Source organism: Coffea eugenioides, chromosome 9 (assembly GCF_003713205.1).
Source record: "Coffea eugenioides isolate CCC68of chromosome 9, Ceug_1.0, whole genome shotgun sequence".
Lineage (NCBI taxonomy): Eukaryota > Viridiplantae > Streptophyta > Magnoliopsida > Gentianales > Rubiaceae > Coffea > Coffea eugenioides.
The window spans coordinates 8,707,806-8,717,664 of NC_040043.1; the positions used below are offsets into that span (position 1 = coordinate 8,707,806).

Sequence of the window (9,859 nt, forward strand, 5' to 3'; positions counted from 1 at the left end):
TAGCAAAAAAAAGTTATTGTGAATTTTCTTTTATTTCACAATATAGAATTCACCAAAAGAAATTTCAAGAAAGAAAAGAAAAACCAACATGATTGTGACTTTTGTTTTATTTCACAATAGAAATCACCAAGAGCAATATTGTCTCTTTAAAGTTTCCTTAGGTCAAATATACTCTGTCCCAACTCCCAAGCTCTCACCTAAATTGAGCTAAGTGATCAAAAGGGCATGATACAATTGAGTTTAACCTTTGATTGATACAGTTGGAACATATTTCAATTTTGCCTTAAATCATGCTCGCTAATAGAGATTGACCGGCAAACGTGGTTCTGGGATCATAGCAAGTGGAATCCTTGGATGAGTTGTGAGTCCGTAGTGTTCTTCCATGCAAATTTCCTCTGGTTTCATGCCATGAGGCAATTTCCAGTTGAATCCATGCAACAAGTTGGCCAACATTGATCGAATAAGTTTGATTCCAAGGTTATAGCCTGGGCACATCCTCCGACCTGAGCCAAAGGGCAGTAGCACAAAGTTTTGTCCCTTCATGTCAATATCCTTCTCCAAAAACCTCTCTGGAATGAATTCTCCTGGAGAATCCCAATACTTTGAGTTCCTCCCTATACTCCATGTGTTTATAAACACCGTTGTTCCTTTAGCAATGTTATAACCAGCTACAGTGCAATCCTCGAGGGCATAACGGGGCGAAAGTAGCGTTGCCAGTGGATGTAACCTGAGAGTTTCCTTTATGATCGCTTCTAGAAAAGGCAGTTTTGAGAAATCAGCCTCTTCCACCCACTTATCTCTCCCTATCACTCTGTCAAGCTCTTCGGTTGCCTTTCGAATGAGACGTGGATGTTTGAGAAGTTCATTCAATGCCCATTCTACTGTAAGGGCTGAGGTATCGGTACCACCAACCAGCAAGTCCTGGCCATGATCAAATAATGGTAAAGTTAGATGTTAGTCCTGCCATGATTAAATATTGGTGAAGTGTCATGCTTTACAACAGATTGGAAGGAAAAAAACTGTTGGATCCTAGATCCAATGCTAGACTTATATATGAATAATTATGTATTGCAAATTGTAAAATCAGATTAAATCCAATTAAGTAATCAATTATAATTTGGATTTTAATGTATTTCATAAGATATTGGCTTTTATACATTATTGACTTTTAATGTATAGAGACTTATGGATAATTTCTATTTTTATGATGGATTAAAATAGAAATACCAAAAAATAATGGAAAAGTTATTTATATTATAGTTATAATCCCCGGATCACATGCATTTTTATGTCGTATACTTTGGTATTGCAAAATTGTTCTTATATCCTAGATACCAGAGAGAAATTGAAGAACTCTCTTTAAGAATAAACGAATAAATGTTGATTTGAAAGGCCAGCCTAAGATTTAAAGGATTCAAATAGCAATGAATCAATATGAATCTAGTTAATGGTTTTTTTTTTCAGAGATTAGTTTTATAAATGGTACGCATTTATATCATAGTTGTATTCAAAAATCTCCTATTGGAATCTTGGAAAATTCAACAAAGCCCTCTTAATCAGAAGGATGAAAGAAGACAATTATCATTTTTTTTTGGAGGGTGAAGACAGTTATCTTTAATAGCACGTTATGTCTAGGGGTGGCAATGGGGCGGGGGTGGGGGAGGTGTCCCCCGCCCCACACCTGCCCCATTGCATTTTAATTCCCCCCGCCCCCGCCCCCGCCCCGCTTCTCCCGCGGGATTAAAAAAATTTTATTATATAATTTCATTATAATTAAATTTGAGCAAATAATCAAGTACTAAAATATCAACACATCACCAAATTATTATTCATTGTAACTTCACAATTGAAACTCATAAAAATAAATAAACAAAGGTTATTTAAATACAATCTAATATAATAAAACAAATATAACTAAAATAATCAAGTTTTCACTTTTGATATAAATACAATCACTAAATTATTATTGTGTTTTTTTTTAGAAAAAAGTGTTATTGTATTAAGTGTAGTTAGGAATTTAACATAAATGTATTAATAAATTTAGTATAAATAATTAATAATTTTTATTAATAGACATGTATAATTAGTAGTATAATTGATAATATCATTATATATATAATTATGTACATATATATATATATATACTTCAAACGGGTGGCAGGGCGGGACTCCCCCGCCCCATTTCTAAACGGGGGGGAAAAATTCCCCCCGCCCCGCCCCCGCCCCAATGAAACCCCGCGGGCGGGTGCCCGTCCCGTTGGCATCCCTAGTTATGTCAACAACACATTGTTAAAGTTAGTCCTGAACATGACATATTGGTAAAGTTAGTGCCTCTATGATCAAATATTGTTGATACTTTACTACAAATTGTAATACTATTAATCTAGAAAGGAAATAAAAAACTCTTAATTAGAATAAAGGAGGCTGTTATCTTTAATGGCACATTATCTTCAGCGTATTGCAATAGAATGTCAACCATGTCCTTAGGGATAAAATCCTTCTCCGTTTTCCTCTTGGCCTGGTGATCATCAAGCACATGGTTATGGAATCTATCAAATTTCTGGTGAAGTTCTTTCATTTGCTTTACATAACCTTGGAGGTCAAATCTGTCGAGCCATGGTATCCAATCCCCAATATTGAACACACCACTCAGCAAATACCAAGTATCTATCATCTCTTGGAATTCTTCAAAGGTAGGTAGAGATCCCTCCCCTTCGAATTGGGCAAAGTACTTGTTACTCAAAACCATCTGGCTTGCAGTGGAGAGGGTAAGACGTGTTAGATGATCTCTCATAACTACTGGCTTTCCTGAGAGGGCATACAAGCGAGAAATGAAAGCACGCCTTTCTTCAATGCGTATGCTCTCGAAGGAGTCAAGTCGCTTTGGATTAAATATTTGGGTTAGATAAAGTTTACGAGCTTGTCGCCAGAATGGACCATAAGGTGCCTATGTCAAGTCGGAGCAGTTATAGCTAGTGTATTTGCCAGCAGCAGTTGTAGGCCGAGAAGCGAAGATGTTGTCATGTGTTTGCAAGAATTCTTTTGCCATTTCAGGGGATGAAGCTACAACAACAGGGCTGGAACCAAATTTTAGTTGCATGATTTCTCCATATTTCTGGGACAGCAAGTGCAAGGATTGATGTGGGATTGAACCAAGGAGTTTCAAGTTGCCAATAATAGGCCATGGTTTTGGTCCTGGTGGATGATTTAGCTTTAGGCGTTTGTGAGTGGATACTTTTGAGAGAAAAGCCAATGCAACAACCCATGCCAAGGCTAAGAGTAGCCAAGTCTCCATCAGGGCTGAAATAAGTTAGTATGGCAATGAACTCCAGTGGGGGTTTTATGCACATGGTCATGTTTGATAAGGTTAATCTGTGCCACACGCATTAATGGCTTTGAATTGATTCTTCGGATAATTTTGAAAACCTTCCCTAAGGTTTTTGTGAATATCACTTAGAACTTCTAAACTTTTGAAAATCTCATTGACCTCCCCTAAATAAACTCTTTTGTAACATGTTCAATGACTAAGATAGGGATGGCAATGAACAAAGTCGAACTCAAATACAGGATGTATTCAAACTCGAGCTCGATGAGCTTGAAGACATTACTAGAACTCAAACTTAGGTTTGAGCTCATCAACTTTGAAACTCAAGTTCGGCTCATGTGAAAGATAAAGGTGCTCAAGAAGCAAATTAAGATCAAATTCGAGTTCGAGTGAAAAGACAATTTTTTCTAAAAATATAGGTTTTTAGGTAATTTAACAATTACCTAGATGCTTGAATTCGATTCAATAATTGACTCGAGTATCAGTCAAGCTCGAGTTCGAGTAGAGCTTTGACTAAATTCCTTGCGAGCAACTCGATTCATCTACCACCCCTAACTAGGAGCAAAGTAAGATTAAATGATCCATTTAAGTAAATTGAGCATATTTTTATTTCAAAATTGCCCTTTCAGTTGTCTTGTTCGTTCATTATCCAAAATCCATATTAGTATTAATAAAAGATTTAAAATCCAAGAAAAATTTGTGCAGTGTTTGTTATTGTAATGCAACTAAATATCACAATAACAACTATTAAGCACATTATTGTTGAAATCGGAACGGATACGTATTTCGCTGGAAATGCATATGGAGAGAGTTGAGGTGAAAAGAATTGCAACATTGATGAACAGATTCTAAAATATAAAGTAAAGAAATAGAGAGAACAAGATTGGTCTCTTGAAATTCAAGTGGGAAGTCATCCGATTCACCAAATCTTTCAATATTAGTAAAAAAAAAGTGGTTCTAATTGCAAGGCCACAACCAGAAATTTTTGAGAGCCAAAACTAAGAAAAAAAAATTGAGAGCGGAGGGAAAAAAACCCTAAAACAAGCTCTACTTCGCTAGTGAAAATACAAACTCTTCCAATAATATGAAGGCAATGAAATTAATGAGGGGAATGTGGTAGGTAAACTGGCATAAAACAGGGCAATATTCAAAAGAAAAAAAAAAGCAAAAGAAGAAAATCATGCCAATTCTTTTGGTTGGAAAGTATTTTTCCAGAATAAACCTATAGTATTGAGGGTAAAAATATCAATTGGTGACTTGTGACGTTGAGTTTGAATGATAAGGGAGGTAAGTGATAGTTTTAGAAGTTGAAGGATACTAAATAATTATCAAAAACCCCAAGAGAGGTTCCTAAAAATATCACTCATTGCTGTAGGTCAGAAACCACGAATTGTCTTTGAACTTAATTTCCACAGCAGCCGTGTCCTCTTCAAGTTCAATAGGTCAAGATTATCTCATGGGCATGCCGCCATCAAATCATTGTTTTCCCATTAATACACTTTGCTAAAAGCCTCTAAATATTTTCTAAACATCCCAGCCTTTCAATTTTATTATGGAGCAAATCCCCCAAATAGTCATTCAAAATTTTTACTAATTCATATGTGATCCTTCATCTTAAGAATGGGACATAATGGCCCTCCAATGAAATTTTTTAGGCCGAATTGGTCCCTATGTGACAGAACAGGCAAGAAAATTCAAATCTCATCACCACTTTCATCCAACTTTTTATTGGCTGCTATGCCATATAATAACCATTTGGTCTAAAAAATTTTATTGAAGGATCATTCTATTTCATTTTTAAGATGAAGGACCAAACATGAATTAGTTAAAAAGTTGAAGGACTGTTTAGAAAATTTGCTCTTCGTTATATTATGTCACTTCTTGCCACACATAGATATGTCTTTTGTCAAAGTATTGATGCGTGCAGCATTATCACACGTCTTGCTGACATTGACATGTCTTTTGTCAAAGTATGGGATAATTTCATGAACCTCCCTTAAGGTTTTTCATAATTGCAAAGAGCTCTCTTGAAATTTTAAAAATTACATCTAACTCCTTGTTTTTATTGCTTATATAATAATATAGGTCCAACAAACTAGATTTTTTCTCAAAAATCTTAAATTACCCTTTATTACAAAAGTAAAAAAGAAAAATACAGTATATTCAATCCATTTCTTTCACACTTTGCACAAATTCACCATCCCAATTCATAACAACCACCTAAGTAAAAACTCTAGTTCCAAATCAAAGCAACTATCCAAAGGATCATCAATGCTTGCCACACAAAAAATATATGTATGGTAAATTTTCCATCTTTGATCTTCCAACCTGTTTCAATCATTAATTTCGTTATTTCTTTCTCTATCACTCAGAATCTCTTCATTTTCTTCTAATTTGATACATAATTCACTCCTTCAATTGAACTGTTAATTTTACAATTTCAATTTGGTAATATCTATAAAACTAAAGAAAAAAAAAGAGGGTATAATAGTATAATAACTAGAAAAGAGAAGAGTGGAGCTAGGCAAGACATAGATAAATATGATTTTTTTTTGGATTTTACAAATATATTGTATTATACTGTGAATTGTCTATTAAGTGAAGGTTATTATAGGTCCTTTATTATGTCAAAGGAGGTAAGCCTAATTATTTAAACTTGAGGAGAGCAGAGTAAAATTATCAAAATCCCAAGGGAGGTTTTTAAAATTATCCCGTCAAAGTATTGAAGTCGTAGGAATCTGAAAAATTGTTGATGCCGTACAGCATTATCACACTTCCAGCCAGACATTAGACATATCTTTTGTCAAAGTATAGAAGAAGTAGGAATCTGAAAAATCGTAGATGACGTGCAGCATTATCACACCTTCATTTTTTATTTTTTTTTTGTCAAAATTATCACTGCTTAATTCGAGAGGGTTGTTTCAAGCTTGCCAAGCACTAGCGCTGCAGTTGCGTTTAGATTGTTATTTTTTTTAAATTTTTGTAAAAAATATATTATAATAATTTAATATATATAAGATAATAAGATATTAAAAAATATGTTCATGAAAAATGTAAAATTTTTTCTTAAAAAACCTACAATCCAAATATTGAGACTCTAGAGGAATTGAACGCTGGAAAAACAAAAACAATTGAAATCCATGGCGTCTTGCCTAGCGCTATTCTTGCTTCCCTTTCCATTATTGAAGTCTTGATTATTTCTTTTCCTTCCATGAATTTTGGAGGAATTTCACATTCCACTTTTGGCAAATTTGGTAATTTATATCACCCAATTTGGCAAATTTTTTCGTAAGAGTGCTAGTCAAGGCCTTGTTAGAGATTACAAATTGTTTATCAATTATCTTCATGTAAGCTTTGACTTGGTTACAATTAGTAATTAAAACCCTAATGCTTTGCTGATATGTGCCTTAATGAGTATCAAAGTTAAGCGATTAAATTGCTCGCACCGTTCATAAGCAGCCTTTTCGTTTGACAAATTATAATATAGGGAAATGAGTGGTTTATTCTCATGAAATGCCAAATTAAGATCCATGCATTCTACTGTCGGAAGAATCATGTGTTCTTCCATTCGATGTAGTTTTCATTGGACAACATTGGAATATGAGATGAATCATTAAAAAAATAGTGGTAGGAAAAACTATAATATCCAAGAATTTTTCCAAAAAAATAGTAGTGTTATGAATCATGTTATGAATTTTTCCAAATTTTTCCAAAACTAGTGGTATGAATCATGAGTGTTTAGATACCAAATTTTTTCAAATAATATTTTGCTTGCATCATAAACACATTTTCCAACCCACTTTTTTATATTTCCAATCACTTTTTTATCTCACATACATTACATCACAAAAAAATGCTATAAGAATTATTCTAAATAATACTCTATCCAAACAAACACTAAATAATAGAACATGCATTGAAATTTAAAACATAATAGTTGAATTAACCAATGTTAACTCAAGTAATAGATTCAAAGGTTGCCATACATGCATTGAATTTACTCTTTTTTTTTTATAATATGACTATAAATTAATAAAAGTAGAAAATTTCATACTGTGGGCCTGGGAAAATGCCTTAATACAATATTAAATTTATCATTTTATTTCAATTAATCTTATTAAAACCATCACTTCTAGAAACTCCAGTTGAAGCCATGATCAGCATTAGGTCAGAATATGGTATAAGAAAAATTGGCATGAACCTATCCTTCAGTGGGTTAACCAATGAATCACATTCTCATTTTCTAAACTTGATTCACTGCAAAAGCTTGCAAGTGTCTCTGTTGCCAACTATCCTGATTTGTGAATTTACTTTCTTCATCAAACGTTTCCATTTACTAATTGCTTTTGCGGCTATCCTGAATTAACAATTATGAGTATTTTGAATTTATTATTGGATAAGTTCTATGCCATGAGAAGAATCTGTTAAAATTATGGATAAATAGTGAATGAACTATATTGGGAAAGTTCTTATTCCATTAACCAATAAATTGGAAAGTACTGGGAAGTTTTTGGGCTCAAAAAAAAAAAAAAAAAAGCAAGTCTGTGTTACTTTCGTTAAAGGATATCAAAATCATGACTTTTTTCATGCATTAGAGACTGTTGTTATTGAAATATTTTCCAGACTCTTCAACAATTCTGATAAGAGAAATGTAAAATTAGATACATCTGTTATGAAACAACTAAAATGTGGATGTCCCTTTATATTCCCAAGAGAATTAATTCATGATTTATGGATACATTATGTATAGAAGTTACAATCCATAAATCTATTCATGTAGTGGAGAAACCGTTTCATAGGTTTCTTCATATTCTTGTAGTAGTGGGTGTTTAATAGGATTAATGTACCTTTAATCTTGTAGTACCTATATATAGAGGTACATTGACACCCTTTGAAGACCTTTTATATTAGTTGGAATACAAGAATATCATTCTCCATTTCTCTTCATCTTTCTCTAATATCTCTATTTATACTATAGTAGTTTATTAGTTTTACAACACGTTATCAGCACGAAATCTCTACTTTTGAGCAAAAGGTGAAAACGGAGGTTCTACCTTGAACAAAAGTGAAACAGGTTTGCATCAGGGGGAGAAATTAATACACAAGAATAGTGTACTCTTTTTCCTTCACTAGGGTTTTTGTCCCGATGGGTTTTCCCTGGTAAGGTTTTAACGAGGCATATTCTTTGTGTAATGGACATCCAAGGGGGAGTGTTATGAAACAACTAAAATGTGGATGTCCCTTTATATTCCCAAGAGAATTAATTCATGATTTATGGATACATTATATATAGAAGTTACAATCCATAAATCTATTCATGTAGTGGAGAAACCGTTTCATAGGTTTCTTCATATTCTTGTAGTAGTGGGTATTTAATAGGATTAATGTACCTTTAATCTTGTAGCACCTATATATAGAGGTACATTGACACCCTTTGAAGACCTTTTATATTAGTTGGAATACAAGAATATCATTCTCCATTTCTCTACTCATTTCTCTAATATTTCAATTTATACTATAGTAGTTTATTAGTTTTACAACAACATCCTACTTTTATCTCTATCTGTATCTCGTATTGACAATCATTTTTCAGGGACTTGTCACGCAATTACTTGCCAACGGTTAAATTGAAATGCCATAATTAAACACTAATTCATCAATGCTAAAGAGACTGATATCTACAATAACATCCTCACATATCTATCATTATCTAGGATAATTTTGCTTCTCAAATGTGTAACTTATATATGTTCAACCATCATTAGCATACAGTTATGAATTGGATTGGAGGCGCTTGTAGCATGAAATAGAAGTTTTATGTACTAAATTGTCATTAACTAAACTTTATGGTGCACAACTTAATTGGACTATAAGAAACCACATTAATTTCTTTAATACTTTGGACAATTGCAAGGCAAATTGATTGACTTAAACCTGTTTAGCATATCCCTTCCTTCCATTTGTCCAGAGTTTCAATTTTGCGAGAATTCACAGTTCATTAAAAAAAAAAACTTACAAATTAGTTAACAAAAACGTACTGAAACAAAACTCCATCAAAAAAAAAAACTTAAAAAAGTTGATGGGAAAAAAAAAATTTATGTAGAAAGCAAAATTGAGAGGGGTGAGAGGGATTAAGCATGAAAATGGATGTGTAATTGGAACAATGGCTACTTTCTGCCGTATCATTCGGTCCTGTCAGAGTTTTAATGGAAGCGGAAAAAGAGACCAAGAAGATGTATGTCGATGTTTTCACTTGCCACTGAAGTTGCCAAAATTACAACAATTGCTACCTCAAAAATGGTCCAATCAGCTTTGGAATAAAGGGTCAATCGAGTCAACCCAATTCCAACCTCAATTGTAAGCTCCTGCTTTTAGTATCGGTAGGACATTTAATTCCGTTATGTACCTATTTTTTTTTTTTTTTATCTCTCTCTTCAATCTTCAATATTTCCATGTGAATTCTTCCACATGTTATAATTGTGATATTTTGGCTTTCGTTTTGTAGCAAAAAAAAAAAATTTGATTGTGACTTTC

The 9,859-nt window shown here is 33.2% G+C and overlaps 1 pseudogene; it reads right to left on the minus strand.

The window, feature by feature from the left end:
• Positions 1-72: 72 nt before the first annotated feature.
• On the minus strand, positions 73-3,322 carry LOC113783239 (annotated as a pseudogene).
• Between the last annotated feature and the right edge of the window lie 6,537 nt (positions 3,323-9,859).